At 40.7% G+C, this 21,914-nt stretch overlaps 1 non-coding gene across 1 annotated transcript; it reads right to left on the reverse strand.

Moving 5' to 3' along the window:
* Window positions 1-17,046: 17,046 nt before the first annotated feature.
* On the reverse strand, window positions 17,047-17,153 carry LOC144223775 (U6 spliceosomal RNA). The gene has a single exon (XR_013332819.1). It is a non-coding gene; the product is annotated as a U6 spliceosomal RNA (small nuclear RNA).
* Between the last annotated feature and the right edge of the window lie 4,761 nt (window positions 17,154-21,914).

Here is a 21,914-nt window from a genome sequence, read left to right on the forward strand (position 1 = left end):
AGAAATCTTGACCGAAGGAGAAGGAAGACCTACAGAAGTAGGATAGACTGCAGGCCAGAATCTGAATTAAAATCACTATCAACGCATGGTATATTTTTCTTTAAAACTAAAACCCTAACCCTATTCACTGAAAAAAGTCTAGAGGGCTTTGTTCAAACAAGAACAAGTGCCACTAGTGCGCACGCTGCATTTTCCACATACTCGTCCCCACTGACAGAGAACAAGAGCTTCTTGGAGAAGCGGCTGGTTCCAGGGCATGAGCAGGAAAAACGACATCTTGTGAGAACCAGACAGCAAAGATGCAGCAGAGATTCCTAGGGTCGTGTCAAGATAGGTCGGTTTGAATATTAATAAGGACAGTAAGTGCACCGTCTTGAAATGCATTAGATACGCTTAAATATAAGAATCTGCACGGATGAAAACTATGCGGCCAATACTGGAGGGCACTAGAAGACCACCTCACTATTTTGACCATTAGTAAACAAAAGGAAAGAATCACATAAACTACAGGTATCGCTCAGATACGTGCATTCTGCCCCACACCACTGCAATAACGGGAATTATGCAACAAGGTGAGTCGAATGGGTTTTTTCCATTTCCCAGAGCATATTAAAGTCATGTTCACCCTGTACTGTGCTCGACTAAGTATGCACCAGCATTATGTGTAAAAAAGGACACACCTTAATTAAAAAATACTTTATTGCTAAAAAAAAAGTTAACCATTATCTGAGCTCTCAGCAAGTTTGCAATCTTGCTGCTGGTGGAGGGTGGTTGACGGCTGCTGACTGGTCAGGGTGGAGGTCGCTGAAGGCCAGGGTGGCTGTGGCAATTTCTTAAAATAAGATGACAGGCAAGCCTGCCACAACCACCAACTCTTCCTTTCATGAATGATTCCTCTGTAACACGTGGTGCTGTTGGACAGCATTTTCCCCACAGAAGGCCTTTCAAAATCGGAGTCAATGCTCTCAAGACTTGATGCTGCCCATCAACTAAATATATGTAATATTTTAAATCTTTTGCTGTCATTTCAACAATCTTCACAGCATCTTCACCAGGAATAGGTCTCATCCCAAGAAAAACTTTTTTTTTTTTGCTCCTCCATCAGACGCAACTCCTCATCTGTTCAAGTGTTATGAGACTGCAGCCAGTCAGTCCCTTCCTCCGGCTCCATTTCTTTCTTTTCTTAACTTTTAATTCCAGTCAACATACAGTGTTGCAGGAGTTGCAGGTGTACAATGTACTCATTCAACACTTACATCGCCTTGTGCTGGTCACAAGTGCACTCCTTAGTCCCGCCTACTCAACCCATCAGAACATCCTATGGGAAGAGGACAGTCTCTTCCACAAACGGTGTTGGGAAGGCCGGACAAGAACATGCAAAAGACTGAAACTGAACCACATCCTTATACCTTACACAAAAATAAATTCAAAATGGATCAAAAACCTAAATGTGAGGCCTGAAACCATAAAAATCCTACAACATAACACAGGCAGTAACTTCTTCAACATCGGCCGTAGTAACTTTCTAGACAGGTCTCCTGAAGCAAGGGAAACAAAAGCAAACATAAACTACTGGGACTCCGTCAAAATAAAGTTTCTGCACAGCAAAAGTTCCGCTTCTAACTCTAGTTCTGCTCTCTCGACCACATCTGAAGTTACTTTCTCCACTGAACCCCTGGAAGTCCTCAGGTTCTTCCAAACTCCGGTTCATGTTGCTATTCTGACCGCTTTCCAGGGATCACGAATGTTCTTAACGGCATCTAGAATGGTGAATCCTTTCCAGAAGGTTTTTCCAATTTATTTTGCCCAGCTCCATCACAGGAATCACTACCTATGGCAGCTAGAGCCTTATAAAATGCATTTCTTAGATAATAAGACTTTAAAATTACTCCTGATCCATGGGCTGTAGAGTGGATATCGTGTTAGCAGGCATGAAAACAACATTAACCTCCCTGCGCATCTCCACTGGAGACCTTGGGGGACCAGTGCATTGTCACGATCAGTAATATTTTGAGAGGAATCCTTTTGTCTTCAGCAGTAATTCTCAGCAATGGCTTAAAATATCCAGGAAACCATATTGTAAATAGAGGTGCTCTCACCCAGGCTTTCTATTAACAGAGCACAAGGAGAGTCGATTTAGCATAGTTCTCAAGGGTCTTAGGATTTTCTCAATGATGTGAGCACTGCCTTCAACTTAAAGTCACCAGCTGCCTTCACTCCTAACAAGAGAGTCACCCTGTCCTTTGAAGCCAGGCTTTGACTTCTCCTCTCTAGACGTGAGACTCCTAGACGGCATCTCCTTCCTAACAGAAGGCTGTTCCGTCTACACTGGCAATCTGTTGTTTAGTGGAGCTACCCGCAGGAATCACCCTCACTAGATCCGCTGAGTAACCTGGAACTTCTGTGGCCCCTTGCACTTTTTATGTCACGGAGATGCTCCCTTCCTTAAACTTCATGAACCAACTTTCGGCTTCAGACTTCTGTGGCTTCCTCACCAAGCTCAGCCTCCACAGAATTGAAGAGAGTTAGGGCCCTGCTCGGGATGAGGCTTTGGCTTAAGGGAGTGTTGCGGCTGCTTCGAGCTCCTACCCAGACCACTCAAACTTCTGTCTCTAGATCAGCAATAAAGCTGTTTTGCTTTCTTATCACACATGCGTTCATTGGAGTAGCACTTTTAATTTCCTTCAAGAACCTTTCCTTTGCAGTCCCAAGTTGGCTGTTTGTCACAAGAGGCCGAGCTTTTGGCCTGTCTTGGTTTTTGACTTGCCTTCCTGAGTTTAATCATCTCTAGCTTTTGATTCAATGTCAGACACATGCAACTCCTTCTTTCTCTCGAACACTTAGAGGCCACTGTCGAGCTAGTAACTGGCCTCATTCCAGTGCGGCTGTACCTCAGGGAACAGGGAGGTCTGGGGGGGAGGAGAGACGGGGGAACGGCTGGTCGGTGGAGCAGTCAGCACACACACAGCACTTACAGGTCACGTTTGCCATCTTAAACAGGCACGGTTCACGGTGCTCCCAATTACAACAGAGCAACGGCAACATCTGAAGTTCCTGACCACAGGTCATCACAACATACGGTAATGAAACGAGTTTGAAATACTGCCAAGATTTACCAAAGTGTGACGTACAGAGAACACAGTGACCAAGTGCTGTTGGGAAAATGGCACCAAAAGACTTGTTTAATGCACGGTAGCCACAAACCTTCAGCGTGTAAAAAATGTAGTATCCATGAAGCACAATAAAGCAAAGCACAACAAAATGAGGCGTGCTTGCCTTTCTATTATAAATGGTGCCAATGAAACAGGGCACCTGGGTGGCCCAGTCAGTTAAACGTCAGACTCTACTTCTGCTCAGGTTATGATCTCACGGTCAGGAAATCTGTGTGAGGCTCCGGGCTGAGGGTGGAGCTTGCCTGGGATTCTCTCTCTCCCTCTCTCTCTGTCTCAAAATAAATAAACATTTTTAAAAAAGTAAATGGGGGAAGTTTCTCTTTATAAAGTATTCTAGTTAATAAGTGAAGGAATGACAGAATTAGAATATCATTTTGCAAGGGCGCCTAGGTGGTTCCATTGGTTAAGTGCCTGACTTCAGCTCAGGTCATGATCTCACGGTTCATGAGTTCAAGCCCCACGTCGGACTCTGTGCTGACAGCTAAGAGCCTAGAGCCTGCTTCAGATTCTGTGCCTCCCTCTCTCTCTGCCCCTCCCCCACTCACGCTCTGTCTGTCAAAAATAAATACATTTTTAAAAAACCAAAAAAAGATTTGAAGGTTCTATACTGCTGGCTTTGAAGATGAAAGAGGCTGCAAGCCAAGAAATGGCATGCAACTCCCAGAATCTTGAAAATTCTCTCCTCTAAATTCTCCAGAAGGTAACAATCTTGCTGAAACCTTGATTTTACCCCAATAAAGCCCATTGTGTACTTCTGACCTTCAAAACTCCAAGGAAATAAATGTACTATATGTTGCTTTAAACTACTAAGTGTCTAGTAATTTGTTATAGCACCAACAGGAAATTGATATATTAATCACAATGTGGAAATCTTATTTGGATCCTAATTTTTCTTACAATAATTAATTTAAAAATTTGTATGAGGTTTTCAAAAATTAGAAGTTTGACCCTACATGTTTGATATCAAGGAATCACTGTGTTACATGTGATAATGGTAGTGAGGTTATGTTAATTTTTTCTTAAAGAACACTTACTTTGAGACACTAACTAGAAAGTCTTATTGATGAAACAATGTATCTGTGATTTGTGACAAAGTAACGGGCATGATTAGCCATGGACTGGTGTTGTGGGTAGATTTGTTTACTCTGTCTACCTTTACATATGTTAAAAATTCTTCATAGTTAAAAGCTAAAAAAAAAAAAATTACAGTAAGTGTGATTCCTCATGGTGAAATGAACATACCCTTCAAACAAAGGAACAATTCAAGGCCCACACTCTTATTCAACCTCATCCTAAGGGCCTAAGCCAATGCACCAAAACCAAGCAAAACTAAAGAAATGGAAAGAAGAAGCAAAACGATCATTATGGTCTGATATTATACAGTAGTCTCTCCTCATTGCCAGTTTCACTTTCTACAGCCTCAGTTACCCAAGGTCAACTGTAGTTTGGAAGCAGATAATCGTCACCAGAAGGTCAACAGTAGTCTGACGCTGTATTTCAATGCACACATCATTAACCTCACTTCATCTCATCACTCCATTATCACACATCATCACAAGAAAGGGGAGTACAGTACAAGGAGATTTTAAGAGAGACAACATTCATGTAACTTTCATTACAGTATGTTGATATCAATGTTGTTTTGTTATTATTGTCAATCTTTTGAGGTGCCTCACAAAAATTAAACTTTATCATAGGTGCGTATGGTTAAGGAAAAATGTAGTACATGCAGGTTCTAGCTGCCTTTTCCGGCATCTGCTGGGGCTCTTGGAAAACAGACTCCCAGATTCCTCATGGATGAGAAGGGACCATATGTAGAGAAAACCTAAAAGAATCCACAAACTACAGGAAAAAAATGTTTTGAATTATAAGTAGGTTGGCCATAAAAATCAATATACCGAATGCCATTTCAATATGTCAGAAAGCATAATTTAAAAAATAAAACAGTCGCATTTATACCCTCAGTAACCATGAGAGTAAATCTTAACAAAATTCGCATAAAACCTATTTGGAGAAAATAATGCAACATTAATGACAAAACATTAAGGAAGACGTAAAACATTTTCACAGGTAAAAGAGGTCATTATAAAAGATACCAAGTCTTCCCCAAAAAAGAGGATATTTCAATATAATCCCATTAAAAGCCCAATGTTTTAGTGCAACTTGACTAGCTGATTCTAAAATTCACATGGATTAGTAAATAAAGAGCCAATAGTAGCCACCCCATTGCTGAAGGATATGGTGAGGGAAACTGATATAGCAAACATCAAGATTTACCATGAAGCTAGAAACGACTTTCCTGAATTTCCATTTGGACATCTTTCAACTTAGCCTATGTTTCGGCTAAGGATCCTTTCAGTGGAATATGAAAGCCCTCAAAAAAGAAGAAAAGGGGGGTGCCTGGGTGGCTTAGTCGGTTAAGCGTCCGACTTTTGCTTAGGTCATGATCTCGCAGTTCGTGGGTTCGAGCCCCGCGTCGGGCTCTGTGCTGACTGCCAGCTCAGAGCCTGGAGCCTGTTTCAGTCTGTGACTCCCTCTCTCTCTGACCCTCCCCTGCTCACGCTTTCTCTCTCTCTCTCCTAAAAATAAATAAAAACATTTTTAAAAAATCTAAAAAAAAAAAAAAGAAGAAAAGAAAACATCTATTGCTGTATCCCACTCAGCTCCTCACTGTTTCCTTAGGAACTCAGATACCTCCATTCAGTCCTTTAAAACATAAAAGCAAAAAGAGTGTACTTTCTAACAGGTACATATAAAATACAAAAGCAAAAATATAAACATACATTAAATATGCAAATATAAAAGTATAAAAATAAAATCTTAGAAATATAAAAGCAAAATAACATTTTTTAACAGGTAGAAAAACAGAACTCTAAAAAGCAAATTTGGAGCTAAGACCAAGCTTAAATTTTAGGGTGTTTTAAAGCCATAAAGCTGAGGGCCACCTGGGTGGCTCAGCTGGTTAAGTGTCTGACTTCGGCTCAGGTCATGATCTCATGGTTTGTGAGTTGGAGGCCCACGTCAGGCTCTGCACTGACCATGTAGAGCCTGCTTGGGATTCTTTCTCTCTCTCCCCTCGCCCTGCTTCCTTGTGCTCTGTCTCTCTGAAAGTAAATAAACATCTAAAAAAATTAGAAAAAAATTTAAATGAAATCAGTTAGAGGTTTTGTGTTTTTCTCCATTTACCTTCAGTTGCACTGGTACCGGTATGGGATGGGCAAGGTTCGATTAACCAGAATTGCATCTTATTGAATGAGGACCATGAAATAAGTGTGAAAAGGGAGGAGAGAATGAAGAACAAATGTCAGGTATGACTGACCGACCAGGAAATTTCAGCTCAGGAAATTTCAGCTCAGATGAGAGTGTGCGATAGTCAAAAGATAACTGGATTGGGGTGATCAAACTCTTTAAGATGGAAAATACGGTTCAGGATTTAGAGTTCTAGAATATCACAATCACCAATCAATAATGCCACTTGTGAAGTCTGAATCGCCGGACAACCACACACCTGTTGTGGCCTGAACTGACTGCGGCCGCATCTGTAGCACTGATCGTCTAACGACCATTATGGCTTCATGGAGAGTCAGGCGGGCACATGTACGTATTGAAATCTACTTTATCTCATTACAAATTACATAGAAATTTCCTTTTTTAGTGCAGTTAGGACATTATTGGGATTTTGAAAAATTATGTGTACTCGGTATCATGTACAAATTTTATTTCAGGATTATAAGGGAGACATTAAAAGAGGGCACTGAATTGGACAGGGTTCAGAATCACGGCCTTTCTCAACTCTCATGCACATACACAAGGTGACAGCATAAAAGGATGGTTACAGTAAAAAAAAAAAAAAAAACCAACCTGGACATTCTTTAAGAAAAACAATGGACAAGATCCAGATATAAATAGCTAGGTCTCAATTATTATTAAGCAACCTAAGAAATGGTATATTTTAAGAAATTGATGGTTTATGAGAAATACAATCAAGGTGAGGCTGGAAAGTGTCCTCCGAATGGCAAAGAGGCTGTGATTTTGGATTCTGAAGACTTGAAATCTTAGCACATTACGTAGCTGAGCACTACATACTTATGATATAGATGCTATTTACCTCTCTATTTTTTAGAGTCAACTTATTATGATAGCTGCAGATAAACAGTATAAAAAAGGAGAACTGACAAATGTTAGGCTATTGAATGAAGAGTCAGTTTACAGAAGAGCAGAAAGGGAGGAGGAAAATCTTAACCTCCCCTAAGTTCAAGTACTCCTCCATCAATTTACGAAGTTTACAACAGATGCTCAAGAAAGGCGATTACCCTTAAGTCTTCTCTCTCAACTCACCAGGAGGTCCCACTCTATGATACTGGCTCTACCCGCAAATTCAATCTCAGCCTTCCACTTCCCACTGCCATTGCTACCAAAGCAGGTTCGGCCGCCGCCATCTCCTTGCTTCTTCTGTTGCTCCTTCACAGTCCACCCGCCACAAAGCAGCCCTTCCTCCACATAAAACCCTCCACTGGCTTTGAATAAAATCCTATAAGGCCCTTTCCACCTGCCTCCTCGATCTCACCTTTCTTAACACCTCTCACTGGTAAACTCTAGCTAGGGCCTCCCCATCTACAGTTTCCTGTCTACATCATTCCTCCCTCCTACATTCATGTCATGTCTGTACCCAATTTTAGCCTCCCTTTCGTGACTACCCCCAAACAGTCTCATCTTAGAAGTTGGTGGGTGAGATCAGCCATGTTGACTGTTGACTGACTGATCAGTGCACAGTATGACTACATTCTTGTCATTTGGGTTTTCAGATCTGACTTCTGGAATGTGAGACAGAGCCTCCGATGGAAGGCATCTCCGATGTGGGCGAGTCAGTAGGGAGAAAGCCGAGGGGACGCGACCCCTATTACAATCACTTGCTACCTGAAATTATCTACACTGTATACCCTTCTGCCTTTCTCTTTCTACTAGGATCTATCTCCATGATGGCAAGGATCTGACTTTCCCATGTGCTCTTTTTAATTTTTTAAATGTTTTCTTTATTTTTCAGACAGACAGAGAAAGAGCACGATCAGGGGAGGAGCAGAGAGGGAGACACAGAATCCGAAGCAGGCTCCAGGCTCCGAGTTGTCAGCTCAGAGCCTGACGTGGGGCTCGAACTCACAAACCGCAAGACCATGAGATCGTGACCGGAGCCGAAGTCAGACACCCAACCGAGTGACCACGTGTCCCAATGACCATCTGTTTGAAATTCCAACACCAGCATCCTGCCCAACACTACTCCCCTCCCTGCTCTTTTCTCCGAAGCACTTACCCCCATCTAACATAGTGTAGATTCTAGTTATTCATCTGGTTTATTCCCTACCTCCACAACCAAGTCCACAAAGGCAAGGATTTGTTTTTCCACTCCTGTATCTGAAGTGCCTAGAAGAGCGCCTGCTTGTCTAGGTCCTCAATAAACATCTGAATGAAGCCAAATGAATGATCTTTCCTAGTTTTGTTCACAGCAGGATTCTCAGGGTCTAGAACACCACTAGCATCATCACTCAAATTTATGAAAGTAATGATGGCTATTAAGACAAATTCCAAAGTACTATTAAATCCAAAGAAAATTATATTTTGCTCAGCATAATGTGAAATTTAAGCACAATTCTCTATTTGTGTGTATGTGCAAAGAATTCCATGCTATACTTTTTTTTTTTTCCAAATGAGTTAAGTATGTTTTATTGTATCTTGGGTAAAAAATGATGACCTAGTTTGGTAACTTAGTTTATAAAACCAAGTAAGAAATGAATTCAAAAGCCCTCTAACAATGTCAGAAGAAGGTTTTACATACAGCATTCAGCAGAAAGAAGAGAACTAATGGTTCAGGAAGGAGAAAGCAGAATTGATAAATTAATGTCCTTAAGTAGGCAAGAGACCATGGAAGGGAGGAAGACAATTCACTCCTGCAACAGAGCAGAAGGGAGAGTACATGGGCACAGTGACAAGGGAGCGTGTGGATGAGGCTGTGGAAGCCTGTGGTGGTTTGCTTCTGGTTGTGGACACCGTCTCTGGCTACAGCATCTCATGAGGAGCACAGACAGCATGTGTAATAAAGAGATGAGAACCTGCGTCAGATCCTGGATGGATTCTAATTTTTTTTAATGTTTATTTATTTTTGAGAAAGAGAGACAGAGTGACAGTGGGGGTGGGGCAGAAAGAGAGGGAGACGCAGAATCTGAAGCAGGCTCCAGGTTCTGAGCTATCAGCGCACAGCCCAATGCAGGGCTCGAACCCAGGAACTGTGAGATCATGACCTGAGCTGAAGTCGGATGCTTAACCGACTGAGCCACCCAGGCACCCCAGATTCTGATTCTTCAGGACCAGTCCAACAGAAAATAGAGCACTGAGTGGAACTGGTGCATAAAGCCATTAAGGAAAAATTGGGCTACTGTGGAATCTCACAAGCCAAGAGGTGTGTTTCAAGACATGGTGCATGTGAAGAGTGAAATGGCCCAAAGGGAACTCGCCAGTTGGCGTAAAGGTGACACACTTCACTTGGGAAGGGGAGGAAGCCCTACCAAAGAGCTGACTTTTTCTAAAAGAGTCTATAGTACAACATGACATGAATTATCTTGAGCAGGTATATGCCTCGACATAGTAAGCAACTTTAGCTTGTTTCTACCATAGACATAATAACCTCCCAAATGGTACGGATATATTAAACGTTAACTTTTTCTGAAGCTTTAAAGAATGATGAGACAGTATGTCATAGAGCATCAGAGTGGTTGATTCTCAAACGGTTTATTATCCTTGTAAAAGTCAACCCCTCCCAAAACTCATGTTTAAGTTTCACCACTAAATCTGCAGAGTAGTAGAGTTTGTCTTTCTACTTTATGAGCATAAAGTTCTCAAAGTACAGCCCATTCGCAGGGTTGTGAGTATAAATTACCGAGAAGAATCACTTCATCCACAGATTCGAGCTAGCATTTTAAAGCAACACTGCCACCAGAAGACTAGAAAGAAAAATAACGGCTAAAAACCACAGTACAGGCTAATTACGGAATATTTACCAAGTCTCCCAACGTGGCTACATTACAGCCCGCCCCCCACCAGTTCTTCAAAAAACACCCGTTCCTTCTTGTATAATTTTTTTCAGCATAAGCTAACCTACTAAGATACAGGTTTCAAATCCGAAGGCAGTCCTCCACTGCAGTAAAACGAGCTAATAAAGAGCATATAACTGTTTTCCGTCCCCAGTAAATGAAAAATACATAATGCCCTGGGGTCAGCATCTTTGTATTAGACTTAACAGTAAATGTAACCAGGCACCTGATGAAGCTCTAAAGATGCCTGAGAGACAAAGAGCACAACCTTCCAGACGCAAAATTTATTCAAGAGGAAAAAAAAAGAAAGAAAAGAAACAAGATGAAACAGACTAGACGATCACTAAAGAAGAGAGATTAATTTAACATACTCTTTTGAACTTAACAACTGTATCCTGAGGTCCTCCGTCTTCGTCTAAGTAGTGTTTACACGAGTACGCACAAACGCAAAAAGTCTTCGAGCGCTTTATGTACGCAGATTATCAATGATTTTTAAACAGGTGGTGGGACATTGTGTCCTAACGCCAAATAACTCGGCGTCGTGTTTCGGAATCGCCGAATCCGCCACTGTTCACAACTGGGGAAACACTGGGTCGTGGTGGGACCTAAGTCCCCGGCTCAGGTCCAGGGACCCCCACCCCCTGCCCCGAGCTCGGAGGCTTCCCCTTCCCGGGGCGCTTCCGAGGCGCCAGGCGCACCCCGGGGGCTCGCACGTCCGGGATTAAAGGGCTGGCCNCTCCAGGTCCGGGATGGCGCCGGGGGCGCCCAGATAGAGCAGCAGCTCCTGGCCGACCCGCAGGCGGCCGCCGACGTCCTTCTGCAGCACCTGGGCGCCGAAGTACTCCATGCCGCGGGGCTCCACGNTAACATAGAGAACGCTTCCACGTTTTCTTCTTGAAACCGACACTTGGGAACGTTTCTGGTCCTTGGAAATCCCCCTCCCCCGTCTCACACGCTTCCTCATTAAAAACCACCGTGACCCCTGCTTCCAGCCACCTTCCTTGGTTGGGTCTCCGTGTAATTTTTGGTTTGGTTTGGTTTTTAACTGAGGTTTAATTTACGTGGAATAAAATGCACCTACAGTGTACAGTCCATGAGTTTGGGCAGATTTGGTCACCAGGGTAAGCGCGGCACCAATAAAGACGTAGCACGCTTCCATCACTCGCAGGCGATTCTACTCGGATTTCTAGTACTTTAACGTAGTTTTACCCGTTCTTTGACGTCACATAACTTCCCAGTACGGCCGGCGTGTCGCTAGTCCTTCCCTCCGCGGAGTAGTATAGTCCGCTGGGCGGAAGCGGACGCTTGTGGGCCGTTCACCTGCTCCTTGCATTCCCAGGTGTTTAATAATGGTGAATAAAGCGGCTATAACCAACCATTCGCAGTTTCGTACAAGGCCTTGTGTGGACACATGTTTTCGTTTCTCTTGGGTAAATACCAAGGACTGGAATTACCGGGTCTTCAGATAAGTATGTATTTAACTTGAGAAGAAACTGCCAGACTGTTGCCCCAAGTGGCTGAACCGTATTTATTACCAGCAGTGCTTCAAGTTCAGTTGCTCCACATTCTCCACAATATGTAGTTCAGCCAGGGTTATTGATTTTAGCCATTTTTGAGTGCGAAGTGGGCTAGAATACATTCTAAGCGCACAACGTGGCCATCTTCCTGCCAGTTCTTTCCAACCACAATTTAGTAATTGTGTGTATAATATCTCGGTACCACACAAAAAACTCCAAGATAATTTGTGTTTTGCCTAGGATGCTGCTTGGCAAATAATGGAGGCTCAATCGATTTAAGTTGAACAAGTGAATCAATTCAATGAAAATTGACATGCTGATAATTGAAGTGTTCATAAAAACAAAATAACAGTGACGACAATTATAATACATGCTCTAATTTCTATTCTTGTTTTTTCAATGTTTATTTATTTTGAGAAAGAAAGAGAGAGCAAGTGGGGCAGGGAGGCAGAGAGAGAGAGAGAGAGAGAGAGAGAGAGAGAGAGAGAATCCCAAGCAGGCTCCAGAGCCGGGTAAGGGGCTTGATCCCACAGGCCGAGAGTTCATGACCTGAGTCAAATCAAGCATCAGATGCATAACCAACTGAACCACCCAGGTGACTCTGATGGGTTTTTTCCTTCCAGATTTGTGTTTTATATTGTATCTTAAAGTTTCTTTCATCTATAATTGATATAATTTCCCTGAAACTGGAGCTCAATCAAGGAAACGGTGGTAACTATTCCTCAGGTGCCTAAAGGTTCTATTCATGAAGGGGTCCAGAAGAATATAAGAGGATCCTGCCCACGAGAACTTTACACTCTATTTGCCGGTGACCAGGTGCAATACATGGTGTAGGAAAAAAAAGAAAATGTAGGAGCCGTGGATTCTAGGTTCAATCCTACCTGTTCCTTTAACCAAAAGTGACGGCTGCTCTTGGCCTTCCATTCGCCTTTCTGAACTCAGAGATCACACTAGATGGTCTTTAAGTTATAAGAAAACTAGTCTTCAAGTGATAAGATAATACGATGGCATTTGAATAACCCTGGAAGTACCTATAAAATGCTTAGTAAACACTGGTCACTATTACTCCTATATACCTGTGTCTGTTTCACTAGTTCAGCAACAAATATCTTCTGAGCATTTGTTACATGCTGAATACTGTGCCAGATTCAACAGATAACAATGTTCATTTAGATCCGGTCTCCACCCACAACAAACTCAAACAGAGACCAAAAAGAGCAACAATTCTAGGATGCTACAATGGGATAAGTAAAGTGTTTTGGGAAACCTAGATGAGAGGTTCCTTATCTCGATGGCACTGAGAACGGGAGTAGGGGAGTTACAAATCAGGAAGGCTTCCCGGCATAGGTTACACAGGTTATATTTAAATTGAGGTTTGAGGGTACATAGGAATCAGCTAATTAAAGAGGTGGCTTCCTGGAGAATAGTTTATCTACAAAATATAGTCCTGACTGTTGTAACATTTGTTACATACCTACTACAGGATGTACATATTTCTCTAGATCACTGTTGTCTACCCTAGGTTAAACATCATTAGAACAAAATTTTCAGGGGCGCCTGGGTGGCTTAGTCGGTTAAGCGTCCGACTTTCACTTAGGTCATGATCTCGCGGTTTGTGGGTTCGGGCCCCGTGTCGGGCTATGTGCTGACTGCCAGCTCAGAGCCTGGAGCCTGTTTCTGTCTGTGACTCCCTCTCTCTCTGACCCTCCCCTGCTCACGCTGTCTCTCTCTCTCTCTTAGAAATAAATAAAACATTAAAAAAAAATAGAACAAAGTTTTCAGACTTTCTAGTTCACAGCACTTAGCATCTCAGTCAATTTTCACACACTTTTAGACCAGAAGACATACCTAAGAAATACCACCTATTAAATAGTAAGATCCAACAACTTAATGAGTATTCATATCCTAAGATCGTAGTAGGCATATAATACACAAAAATTGAGAAAAATACGTTTTTATTTCATTTTCAAATAACCACACTTAGGTACTGATGATCTACCTTTGCCTCTCGGTCACTGCAATTTCTCAAACCTTGGATTCAGATGGGATTCTGCCATGTTCAACCTGTTTTACAAAAATTTCCATACAGCACTTACTTTTCATCACAGCAACCACAGAAATCAGTCTTGCACGATGAAAAATATGTACCACAATTTACTGAAACTGTGAGCCAGTATAGTTCATGCCATCTCTGACAGATGCCAAGTTTCACCGTTTCCCTTTAAAATTTAAAATATCCCAGGGACGCCTGGATGGTTCAGTCGGTTAGCTATGCAGCTTTGGCCTTGGTCATGATTTCACGGTTTGTGGGTTCAATCCCCCCATAGGGCTCTGTGCTGACAACTCAGAGTCTGGAGCCTGCTTCGGTTTCTGTCTCCTCTCTCTGATCCTCCCCCTCTTGTGCTCTGTCTCTCTCTCAAAAATAATAAATAAACATTAAAAAAATGTCCTGGACTGCTCTAGGTGAGTTTTCTGCAGCACCCTGGGGGTGCCTGAGTACACAGTTTAGGCAACTTGGCAGACAGATCCCTGTCAATACCCAAGTTATAAGGAGACAACAGGAAACACAAACTTTCTCAAGTAGCAAGAAGACGTGGGTCCAATGAGAACTGGGCTTCACAAAGGCTGTTGTGTGAAGAACTCAGCTTGACTTATGTCTTTTAATCCTCCAAGCACTCCTATATGGAAGGTACTGAATCCCATTTTAGAAACGAGAAAGCTGAGGCTCAGAAGTTAAATCTCCAGGCTTGCTCATGATTTCAGATCCATGATTAAAACCTTGGATGTCTGTCTTCTGTTGTGTCCCAAATAGACAATCTTAGAGGAAAGAAAATGAAAAAGAAAATTTTGGAATTAACTACCAAAATAATAACACTTCCTGTATAACATACTTTCTTTGACTATCTATATAGTATTTCCATTTAGAACCTGCCTCTCACTGAATTACTATTAAAAAGAAAAGGAAAGGATAAGGAGATGAAGAAAATGGGTAGGACTCTTAGGAAAAAAACAGTGTAGAAAACTTCTACATTCTTTAATAATCAGTCACTAAAATATATCTGGGAGCACAAGTCTATTTTTAACTGGCAAGAAGACTGAAATAGATCATTTAAATACAGGAGGCTGACTTTCTGACCTGTTTGTACATTATTTGTGATGATAGTGGAAACTCTGAGCAGACTTTATGACATTGGACTTTATTTTCCATTTGAAGACTAAGAGACAAATCACTGCTAGTTTGAAACCATACGCCAACAAAAATCCATCGAGTAGGGCGCTATGTTAAATACTAGAGTGGGAGGGGGCATTGGATGGCTTACCAAAGGTAGATCACATCCCTCCTTGAAGGGTAAGTATGCACACAAATGTTCAAAGTAGTTTTATTCATAATTGCCTGAACTGGAAACACCCCAAGTGTCCTCCAACTGGAAATTAGATAACTGTGGTACAGCCAGACAGTTGAATTGTGCAAAGCAATAAAAAACAAACTACTGGTTTACTCAACAATGAGGATGAGTCTCAAACACCCTATGCTGAACACAAGACACAAAATAGTGCTTCTATTCATACGAAGCTCTAATACAGGGAAAACTTACCTGTAAGTGAGTTGTTAACAGAAGTTATCACAAAGAATGGGAGTCAGTGGGTATCAACTCGGAGGCAACATTCTGCATCCTAATCTGAATGGTGATTAGAGCAGAGTATGAATAGGTAAAAATTCAGCAAGTTGTGCACTTAACATTAGAACATGGTGCGTTAGTGATATGTATGTTATAACTAATGAAAATGGGAAAAAAAGATTAGGAACAAAGGAAAATAAGGAATAAAAAAGGCACTAAAAGGAAAATATGGTCTATTCAGGGCTATTCACTAGAAATATGATATACATGTGATCATAAAATATATGTGATTAAAAATTTTCTAGTAGCTACATTTTAAAAAGGGAAAAGAAACATGAAGTCATATTTAGAATATCCAAATTACATTTCATAGTATTTTATGTGATAATATTTTTAAGTGACATTTAATAAAGTTATAGATGACAATGTTTTTAAAGGTTATATTAAATACTTTTATAATTTTATAATATTTAATAATATTTTATTAAGATTCAAATAATTATTTAATTTTATTATCAAAATTAAAAACTGTTAATAAAATATTTTACATATTCGATAGTACAGGTCTATTGAAAGTAGCATCAATTTGGAATGAGAAAACAGAACCTCTGATACTACTAGCTGGGTAAATAAAGTGATCTATTGACTTCTCTGAGCTTCAGTGCTCCATTTTATTTTAGTTTATTTATTTTAAAAAATTTAATGTTTACTTATTTTTGAAAGAGAGAGAGAGAGACAGAGCACAGGTGGGGAAGGGTCAGAGAGAGGGAGACACAGAATCTGAAACAGGCTCCAGGCTCTGAGCTGTCAGCACAGAGTCCGATGCGGGGCTCGAACTCACAAACCGCGAGATAATGACCTGAGCTGAAGTTGGATGCTTAACTGACTGAGCCACCCAGGCACACCCAAGGTTTGATTTTAAATAAAGAGCATTAATAATGATTATTGGCAGAACTACTCCTCCCCGAGCCCCATGGGTATGCCAGCAATGCAAGGCCTTGACCACTTGGGCGGCTACTCAGGGTGATGTCTGCAGCAAGCAAACTTGAGGGATGAAATACTGTCATCTCCCTCCAGGACAAAGAACAGTTTTGCTTACTGCTTGCTGCAAAATGAAGACTTCCCGGACCTCTGTTTCTCTCCCGTAACCCAACCCTCATGAGATTTGGGAGGCAAAGGAGAATCATTGCAAACAGGAAGCTTGTGTAGCTTACTGTGCAATGGGTAAAAAGTTTTTGTCTCTGACCTAGGGAGTCTGTGAAACAGCAACAGGCTAAGTTAATAACTTGTTAGTAGGGCAAAGTCAAATCCCATCACCGGCACCAAAGACTTTATTTTTCTTTTTGGTAAAGACCAAATTAAATCCATTCAGAAGTGAAAAAGCTTCATAAATGTAGCAAATATATTTGAACATATATGTTCATAGATTGCTCTGGAAATTAGTAATTGATTAAATAAACCTACCTGTCTCAGCAATATTCGTTGTAAACTTACTTCTGTGAGTAAATATTTCCTCATTGGTTTCTTTTTTTTTTTGATGTTGTTTATTTATTTATTTTTATTTATTTTTTCTTTTCTCCTTTTTTTTTTTACAAATAGTTTATTGTCAAATTAGTTTCCACATAACACCCAGTGCTCATCCCCACAAGTGTCCAAAAATATGGAACGCTTCACGAATTTGCGTGTCATCCTTGCGTAGGGGCCATGCTAATCTTCTCTGTGTCGTTCCAATTTTAGTATATGTGCTGCTGAAGCGAGCACTTCCTCATTGGTTTCTGATGTAAAAAACTCAAAGGTGGGTTCCCAGTGAGTGAAATGCTTTGCTGAAGGTGGGTTCCCAGTGAGTTGAATGTTTTGCTGAAGAAGCGGGCTAAGAGTTAAAGTGGAGATCGGGTAGAAGGTGCACTGAGGGTTGTGGATTTGCTGTGACTCTGCCTACCAGGAGGGCTCTGCCCAAGTCTCTATCACCAATGGCGTCAATTCTCCTCACTTCCCTTCCCACTATGGCCCTGGGGTGCAGAAAGACTTGTTCACATAACCCTTCAACTGGGAAATAGCTTCGAGTCTCCTACCATTTTTACAAATTTGACTTAAGCTCTATGAAGGATAATTCAAATCCAGAAGGAAATTAAATTCTCCTAGAATTTAACTCCAAACCCCCAATGCCAAAAGTGTATGTTACAATGCTAAATGTAGGAGTAGTCATAAAAGGGTACAGTCCAAGGTAGGAAAAGTTTACGCTCGTATGGCAGATTTAAGAGAAGTTTCTGGATACATAAACAAATGAAGCTAATGGGAAGATGAGCATGATTTCAGCAAAGAGAAGCAGAGAAGGAATGCCAAGAGATAAGCAAGAATCTGGATGCACAGGAAGGAAATGACAGCCTGAGCTTAGTAATTGTGGACAGGCCAGTTCAGCTGGTTCCTTGGGACCTACATGGGGGAGTTCTTGTCAGAATATGTAAGCCCTGAAAAGGTTTTGTCAGATGTAGTCAACAAGGAAAATAAATAACATACCACTTTTTCATGGTAGCCAATATCTTATTTTCCATAAAAACCTGGAAAAATAGACAATTTTATGTGTAATGACTGACTGGAAAATCTTTTCCTGTCAAATGTGTCAAAGATGAATTAGATCGTGGTAAGAAAGACCATGAAAATATCACTGAAAGCCACAACGTTAGTGTGCAATTTCTTGCCCAGTCAGCAAGGATCCAACCAGCTGGTATTTTAAAAAATAAATTCCTCCCCAAATGGAAGACTGTTTAAAAATTTTTTATGACAAAAGAAATTATCCTGTAACTCCCATAAAATCAATTCCTGCCTAGTTGCCTGTGAATAGACGTTTTATTCCAAATGGCATGTTCCTATTTCGTTTATCGGTGAGTTATCTGATAAGAGAAAAGTACTAAATAATTTGTGTCTTAAAACTTTCGTTTCCATCTAATTTTCTGTATTAGTTACCTATTGCTGAGCAACAAATTGCCTCAATCTTAATAATTGAAAACAACGACACCTATTTGTGATCCTACAGGTTCTGGTGGGCCAGGAATTTGAGACTGGCTCAGCTAGAGGGTTTTGGTTCAGGTTCTCGTGTGAAGCTACAAGATGTCGGCCAGGGGCTGCATCATCATCTGGAGACTTGACTGGTGTTGGAGACTCTCCTTCACATGGCTGTCGGCCGAAGTTCCTCATCTCACAAATTTCTCCACGAAGCTGCTTGGCTGTCTTCATGACAAAGCAGCAGACGGCCTTCAAACTTGAGTGATCCAAGGCCACAGATAAAGTCACAATGTCTTTTATGCCCTAGTCTCGGAAGTCACACACCATCATTTCCACAATTGTCTTATGATTCACACAAGTCAGTATGGAGAATGACCATACACTAGGGCTCTGAGCCTGCATTAGAGGCAAGGATGGGGACCATTTTGGAGGCTGACTACTGCACTATCTTTAACTGCAATACTTTTTAATTAAATTGTATTTTCAAATAGAACAGAATCAATGGTTAAAACCAGTAAGTTTTTTTTAATGTTTATTTACTTATTTTGAGAGAGACACTGAGAATGTGCATGGGAGGGGAGAGAAGGTATTTTAAAAAGTAAGTTTCAATTATAAGTTCAAAATAGTGAGAATAGAAGACATTCAGGAAAATCTGAAATTACTGCGGTTACTGACAGCCAGAATTACCCAAATCTCCCTGTAATTATTTTGACGTATTTCAATCACCGTTCTAATAAACTCAAGTTCATCTAAAATGTACAGGATGTAAACAGATGTTAACTGTAATACAAATTTCCATTATTGTGGATGTGAGAATAAGCCTACAGGTTGGAGCCTCCAGTTTTTGAGAAAAATGAACAATAATTGCCTGAAACTGTCCACATTTGAAGTGACATTTAAAAATCGGATATTTAGGGGTGCCTGGGTGGCTCAGCATTTGAACATTTGACTGTTGGCTTTCAGCTTGGATCGTGATCTCGAGGTTTGTGAGATCGAGCCCCACACTGGGCTCTGCGCCGACAGTGCGGTGCTTGCTTGGGATTCTCTTTCCGTATCTCTCGCTGCCCCTTCCCTCCTCAAAATAAATAAATAAACATTAAAAAAAAGCAAAATAAAATCATATTTTTAAACTTAAAAAAACTGTGATCACTTTCTTAAGTTGTAAAGAGAATCCCCGACTAGAGTGTTAGCATAAAATGCACACATCAATTAGAAATTGCATAAAGCTTCAAGATTGGTTTTTAATTACCTTGGAAACTGACATTTACTTAAAAATATGAAAAATTGGTGATAAACCAGATGTTTCAAAATCTGTGTAGGTCAAAAAGAGGCTGACAATCTGAAAGATGTGTTCTTATTAAAATGACAGTTAATAAACACATTTGAGTAGGATTTTCCAAAAAGTCGTATGTGATCCAATTCTTTTTCTTCTAGTTGGATGAATGCATCATTGTTGTTGATTAGGAAATCATTTATTATATTTGTAGTGATGATGCCTGTGACTATATGTATTGGTAAATAACTGGTGGAAATATTTTCAACCAAATAGTAGAGGAGTTTAGCACAGAGCATTTTCTAGGTACAAATGTCTGGGAATATGCAGAAATGAAGCAAAATATGACAGAACTCCAGGAGTGGTAACCCATATCAAGGCTCCTGCTCCAAGAACACTTTTATGCAAATAATCTGCTTTAATGTTTTCTCAGAGGGCTAGTGAAGAAGTATATGTTGATTAAAAACAGTGGTTTGATTATGTGTTCAAGTCAAATTAATAATGAAAGCTTGCTTTACTATGAAGATGTATAATCGCTTAGCTAGGAGTAGCTGCTGGTCAAAGTTTACTACCTTAAGAGTGGCTTATTTTTCTTTATGAAACAAAGAAAGTGCCATGACAAAGGGCAAAACTTGGATTAAGTGAATGAATTCTTTTTTTAACTTAAATTTTAGTTAGTTAACTAAACTTAGTTAGTTAACTGTGCAATATTTCAGTAGAATCCAGTGATTCATTAGTTACCTACAACACCCAGTGCTCATCACAATAAGTGCCCTCCTTGGGCACCCACCTAACCCACCCACTCCCCGCCTCCCTCCATCACCCCTCAGTTTGTTCTCTATCATTAAAAGTCTCTTGTGGTTTGTTTCCCTCTCTTCCTTTCCCCCATCTTCCCTTATGTTCATCTCTTTTGTTTCTTAAACTCCACATGTAAGTGAGATTGTATGGTATTTATCTTTCTCTGATTGACTTATTTCCCTTAGCATGATACATTCTAGCACCATCCCCACTGCTGCAAATGGCAGGATTTCATTCTTTTTGATGGCTGTGTAATATTCCATTGCATACATATACCACAGTTTCTTTACCCATTCATCAGTTGACGGACATTTGGACTCTCCCCATAGTTTGGCTATTGTTGACAATGTTGCTATAAACATTGGAATACGTGTACATCTTTGAATCTGTATTTTGTATGCTTTGGGTAAATACCTAATAGGGCAATTGCTAGATCTTAGGGTAGTTTTATTTTTGGTTTCTTGAGGAACATCCATACTGTTCTCCAGAGTGGATGCACCAGTTTGTATTCCAACCAACAGGGTAAGAGTTTCCCCTATCTCCATGTCCTCACCAACACCTGTTGTTTCTTGTGTTGTTCATTTAGCTGTTCTGAAGGTGTGAGGTGGTATCTCATTATGGTTTTGATTTCTATTTTCCTGATGATGAGCAATGTTGAGCATCTTATCATGTGTCTGTCAGCCATCTAGATATCTCCTTTGGAAAAGTGTCTATTCATGTCTTCTGCTCATTTCTTAACTGGGTTATTTGTTTCTTGGGTGTTGAGTTTGATAAGTTCTTTGTAGATTTTGGATACTAGCCCTTTATCAGACATGTTGTTTGTAAATATCTTCTCCCATTCTGTAGGCTGCCTTTTAGTTTTATTTGAATGAATCCTTTAAATGTCCACTTTACTAATAAAATTGTCTTACAAATTTAACTTAGTTTTCATTTTAAAAGCTAGGCTCCCAAATAAGAATTACAAAGTTATTCTAGTATTCTCAGTGCTCATGACAAGGCCGCTAAGTGAAAATAAAATCTGAATTGTATGAGAATTCATGGTGGAACTATAAGTTGTTTAAGATTTTTGGTTCATTTACATCAGATTTAAAAGACTGGCATAAGTAAAACTCTTCAGTCAGGTTTTTTTTCACTAAAAAAAAAAATCACTTGACAAGTATTCTAAGATAATAAGGGGGCCGGAATGACCACAAATGAGTTCAGTCTGCCAATAAACCACAGGCAATTAGATTCTTGATGCACTGTGGTTGCTATAGATCTGGTCTGCCTAGCACCCACCCTAAGGTGGATGGTGAGGTGGTGAGACTAACGACCCTCCTATACTCCACCCAGTGTTAGCACTTGAAGTCCTGTGTCCGGGAAACCCCATAGCCCTGGGAACACAGGAAGAATCGGTCACTCCAGGGGTGTGGGGTACGGAGTGGTGACAGGCTGACAATCAAACTGCC

The sequence above is a fragment of the Crocuta crocuta genome, unplaced genomic scaffold (genome assembly GCF_008692635.1).
Source record: "Crocuta crocuta isolate KB4526 unplaced genomic scaffold, BGI_CrCroc_1.0 scaffold70, whole genome shotgun sequence".
Lineage (NCBI taxonomy): Eukaryota > Metazoa > Chordata > Mammalia > Carnivora > Hyaenidae > Crocuta > Crocuta crocuta.